The sequence below is a fragment of the Carex rostrata genome, chromosome 18, assembly GCF_964058835.1.
Source record: "Carex rostrata chromosome 18, lpCarRost1.2, whole genome shotgun sequence".
NCBI lineage: Eukaryota > Viridiplantae > Streptophyta > Magnoliopsida > Poales > Cyperaceae > Carex > Carex rostrata.
Window position 1 is genome coordinate 1955317 of NC_135935.1, and position 5886 is coordinate 1961202.

Below are 5886 nucleotides of genomic sequence, written 5' to 3' on the forward strand. Positions count from 1 at the left end.
GCAGCGGAAGCAAAATAATATAAATATCAAGCATCAGTCACATAGCTAATAAATAAACATACACGTACATAACTTATAATCTGATCCATCTCGGATCCAAATAACAACATCTATAGAAGGGGATACATGATCTATCGAGCCCGTATATATAACACAGGAATACGGGACTCGTAAACCTAATCAAAAGTCTAACTCTAGCTAATCAAGCGGTGTGGCCATCGGGGACAACTCCTGACAACTCCTGCTGCGGATCGCCAGATGCTGTACCTAAAACCCACGAAACAACTTGTGGGTGAGCGACGAATCGCCCAGTATGTGACCCAGAATTATCCCCTCAGGGATCCTCTACGGTCAAAGCACTTTTATTTTATAAAATGAATACAATTAAAATATGCACATGTGTAAACCTATATTAATATCTAATAGAACTTATAATACTTTTGAATGATGTCATGATGCGATTATTCTATTATGCCAACATGCGGAATAAACCCAAAATAAAATCAAGGTGAAATATCGGATATAAATCCAGTCGAAGTCCAGTACCAAAGCACTGGGTGAACAAATATAATAATAATAATATGAAATTAAGTAAATCACCCCGTGCCGTGCCAATAGTATCATAAGAATCGAATAGTATAATCCAAGGACTGTGATCAGAGTGCAATGATACACGATGCCTAGTGACATCGAGCATTGCTCCACAAGAACTGCACACTAGCCGATGGTTATATCAAAATCTGGTGTGTCATCTCGCCTAACGATTCATTACCCAAACATATCCAATAGGAGAAATCATACAATGCAAGTCATAAAAAGTTAATCTCTTTCCTCATGAGCAGAAGAGAACTCTACCGTCCGGCCAGACCAATAGGACACCACACATGGATTCTACCCAAACCGGTGCTGGAACCTCGTACAAGATTCTACCCAACACTACCCGGCTTGGAATCCCGTTTTGGATTCTACCCAAACCGGTGCTGGAACCCCGTACAAGATTCTACCCAACACTACCCGGCTTGGAATCCCGTTCTAGGCAAAGTAGCTCCTAATGTAGGGAAGGAATAAATCCCGAATCGTATCGTGCCACAGAACTCGAGTCCGGAACTGCTCACGTCAAATAGTAAAATGATCGAAAATGATACATAATCAAGTTTATACATATAATATAAATCCTAAAGCCATCCAAGGATCAAGTGACCCTCAGCTCAGTGGCTGTCGGGCCGTCCCATGCCAAGTGACACCAAGACGGAACGAAGTCACTCGGCTATGCTCAGCTCTCACCAATGCATGCGTATGCACGTAATATAATAATAATATATTGTCTCCACGAGAAGAAGACAAACTAGTATCCTAATATTCTAATAATATAAATATAGTATTATTTAATTACTCTACTCCTACAATACAGTAAATTCAGGTTTTTCGGGGTTTATGCAATTCTACCTATAGTGCAGAAAAGGATAAATATGCTCTACAGTTTTAATGCAACTACTTAAAATAAAGTGCGAATGTCAGGTCAGATGGATCGACTGGTAAGAGTACGCCCACGAAAGAAAATAATTCAGATATCCCACACCTGAGGGGGCTGGAGTCTCTGTCGCTAAAAATCAGCGTGCTCCGCGTATGCTCCGAACTGCGGATCAGTCGGATCGGCCCACGGGTCGAACTCGTACGTAGTTGACTGATCTGTGATCACGGAATTTAAACTAATTAAAATCTACGCTAAATTATTCTAACCCTCGCCCCAGTTACTGTGCAAGTTAATTTCTCGATTATTTAGATTTTATAAATATTACCGATTCAGTCAGTCTGACTGATCCGGTTAGTCAGATATTAATTATTACTTTCATGCCATCGAGGCTTAGTATTAATCTTAATTTATAAGTTCGTCAGATATTGATCATTCACTTTGATTTTAAGTTATCCTAATTTTAATTCTAAATAATTTATAGTTTTAATAATTTAATTTGAAGATATATTGCTTGTAAAAATTCTAATATCGAAATATTCGCAAAAATAATTATTCGCGAACTACGGTAATTTTTAACGTGTCTTATCCATTTATTATATCCTAATCACTTGTCTATTTGGTTTATTTTAACTTATCTATAGTTATTTTAATCGATCGAATGTAGTTTTGAAAGTCAGTTTTTTATTAAAAATGTCTAATGTTACTATTTTTATAAAGTGCATAAATTTTGTAGTCATTGCTAAACAAGTAGTATAATATGTTTTCAGTTATTTATAATTTAGATATGCAATTTGATTTGCAAAATTTTAGAAAATGATTGTTTACCTATTTTACGTGTTTTCTAATTATTTCCACGTCGAGCAATTCGTTATTTTATAACTACTCTAATTCTACGTGTAATTAGTCGTTTCGAATCTAAGTCAACAATATATATTTTTCGTTGCTAATTAATTGTTCTTTATTAATTTAACAACGAGTTTTCATATAAGTCCGAAAACATTTAAATGTTATAAACTTTAAAATTTGTTAATTATACTTTTATTTTATTATGGGTTGGGTGTTTTAATTAGGTTTGTTTCGGGATCATACAGGTGTCCAATCGGGTTATTTTAGTATCTGCTCAAATTATGTTATGAGCTATCATTGAGGCATCAAGACCCTGGACGGTATAATCATCTCCCGAGCTAATTTAGGTTTACGTAAGCTTCCGATTTTTAATTCGATTCCTTATAAAACTTAAACTTTAAAAGTCGCGTTTTTATCCGACAATTATGCCCTTTGGGAAAAACCCAAGTACCATAATTAATTAGCCCCTTTAAAATCTGCCAAGCCCATTTATATTAAGGCCCAAGCCTTGTCCTAATTTATTAATAAATTAGATATAGGCCCAACAGAAATCAAAGTCCATTTCCAATTCATTTTTTTCTGTTTTCATATAAGGGCCCAAGCCCAAATAAAATTCAGCCGAACCCAATAAGTAAAAAGGCCAAGCCCAATAAAATATATAATTTTGCACCTTAGCCCTTAGAATTTAATTAATCTCACAAGGGCCTACATTTTTCGCATCCAACCACAAATTTTCCCAAATTCACAATTTGGTCCCTGTCAGTTCAGTACTGGTAAACACCGATCAACACCGTACCAGAAATTCATGGGACTGGTACACTGGTACCAGTCACCTACACAAGTCAGCAACACACCATCCATATACACAGCATCAACACAGAACCAGCACAATATACACAACAAGCAAGCATAGGTCAGAGGCAAATACCCAGCCAAACAACACAAGCAAGGCAACAGGTCAAGGTAACCAGAACCCGAAACAGAGCAAGCATAGGTCAGAAAGCACGGCAACACAGCCAAGTGCATCGGCTTGCCGGGAAAATCAACAACCCGAACGAGCCGCAAAAATAGGTAAGGTGCTAAGAATTACCCGATTAGAGCTAGCACCGAGGAGAACAGCAAAAGGGGAAGGGGGAATCGACACCAGTGCAACAGCAACCAGCACCAGCACGGTAAAGCACCAACCAAGCACCAGAACAGCACAAGGCCAGCACCAGAAAGGCAACAACCAACACCAAAGCGGCACCAAGCAAGCAAAGAAAACCCCCAACCGTCTAGGGTTTTCGGATCCTCACAATCACAGTAGGAAATAGCAAAATAGAGGGAGAACAGGGCAATTCTCAACACATGAGCAATAGGAAAGCAAAAACCAGCTCAAGAGAGAGAGATAGAGGTATACTTATACCAGGAAGGGAGGCACACGGCAACAGGGACGGAGAGGGGTACGGCCAAGCCCCTGTCAGAGGGTAGGCACGCGCAAGGCACGAAGGTCGCACTGGGCAGGTGAAACCGCGCACAAGTCAAGCACGGGGGATGGGTTTTCTGACAACCGACGGGACTGCACGAGAGAGCGGGGAAAATCGAATCCAAGATCCTTCTCCTGGAAGGAACGAGAGAGGGGATTTCCTGGGTGGGGTCGCGGGTCAGTGAAGGAAGAGAGGGGAGCTAGGGCTAGGGAACGGGAGGGGATGGAGGAGGCGAAAAGAGAGAAAGGGGGGAGCGTTGGTTGGGGCAATGGGGCTCCACGGACAGAGAGGGAGAGGAGAGAAAGAGAAGGGATTTTATTAAATGGGGCTGCTTCAAGATTCGTGCTGGATGGGATCCAATGGGTGAAAGAATTCTAGAAATGAATGGATGTACTTAATTGTTATAACTCGATTAGTTAATTGGATTTCAACGAATTTGATTGGAAAATTTGTTACGAATTATTCGAATAATTATATTTCAATTTAGGATCCGAATAATTCGATATCATCTATATGTATATGTGTGTGTGTGTATATATATATATATATATATATATATATATATATAATTAAACCTTTATAATTTTCTAATGAACGAAATTTGTAAATTTCATAATTTATCTTGTAAATAATTCATATACTTACGTTTCCAATTTTAGAACTCAATTTATTTATTTACTAATACAAATCAATTTAAATAAATTTTGTTTCCACTAATTCAACGCGACTTGTATATACATTCTCCAATTATTAATCCCTAAACTTTCTCGGATAATTCAAATTTCTTTTATAAGTTCTAGAATTTTTATTTCTAAATCTTGAGTTAGTGTTTTTAATCCTATGATCGATTATCTCCAAAATTTTAGTTTATATATAAATATATATATTTTTTTTTTATTATTTTACTTCTAACTCCTATAATTTGAATGTACATAATTCATAGTTCATTTATATTTCGAAATTTTAGATTTGAATAAACTTAATTAGACAATCTGATCGATCTTTAATTTAGTTAGAAAATTTTATTTAGTGTAAAGATCATTTTAGCAAATTAATCCTGTTTTAAAATTTTGGAATATAACAATATTAATATAATAATATAATATAATATAATAGAGGAGGGTTCAAATGCCTCCATGTTTTTGTGCCTCCATCTCTCTCCATCATTTTCAAAGTTGAAACAGTCGATCCAAACCGCTCAACCTAACCTCCATACTAAAATATGTTTGGAGACCAAATTTTATATTTTTAGAAAAAATTTTACTATGTACAAAATCAGTAAATCTGAACCATCTAAAAACAGTATTTTTGTACCTATCTAAAAAAATAGTAAAAAAATTCCTAAAAATATAAAATTTGGTCTGCAAACATATTTTAGTATGGAGGTTAGGTTGAGCGGTTCGGATCGACTGATTGAACTTTGAAAATGATGGAGAGAGATGGAGGCACAAAAACACGGAGGCATTTGAACCCTCCTCAATATAATATAATATAATATAATATAAAAAACAAAATATAATATAGTTAGAATTCTCGGACGGGTCTTCCTTTCTCGTTCGAGAATTTTCTTCTTTTTTTTTCTGAAAGATCCGCCTTTTTTCTTTGTTTTCGGGACGGGTTAGATTATACCATCCAGGTTTTTTTTTTTTTTTTTTACCGCTAAATTGATTAAGGGGTGTTAATTAGGAATATAACCTGGACGGGATAATTAGATCCGTCCGCTGAACGGGATAACACAACCCGTTCTACTTATTTCTCGATAAAAAATAAAAAACTATGCTATATTTCGATATTTTATTTATTTATTTTCTATTAATAAAAAACTCGGAAGCTTCTTCTCTACTTGCATCGACATGATATGTCACTTTTCAATCAAAAAAAAAAAAAAAAGACACGATATGTCACGGATTTGGACATTGCACACATGAAATGTCTCGTGTCATCTCAGGCAGTAACGCAGACGTGTGATGCTTAGATTTTGACCAATTCAGTGGAAAAAGATATGCTATTATTATTTTAAAGGAGTAACAGGAACTTATTATTATAATTTTAACTGCTGTCTCGCTCCTTGAAGAATATATTTCCAGCTCAATTCACAGT

The 5886-nt window shown here is 36.2% G+C and overlaps 1 long non-coding RNA gene across 1 annotated transcript; it reads right to left on the minus strand.

The window, feature by feature from the left end:
* LOC144569839 (uncharacterized) lies at positions 1 to 3632 on the minus strand. Its single transcript, XR_013516161.1, has 3 exons — positions 3411 to 3632; positions 1580 to 1689; positions 1 to 267 (listed from the first exon to the last, which is right to left on the minus strand). It is a non-coding gene; the product is annotated as an uncharacterized LOC144569839 (long non-coding RNA).
* Between the last annotated feature and the right edge of the window lie 2254 nt (positions 3633 to 5886).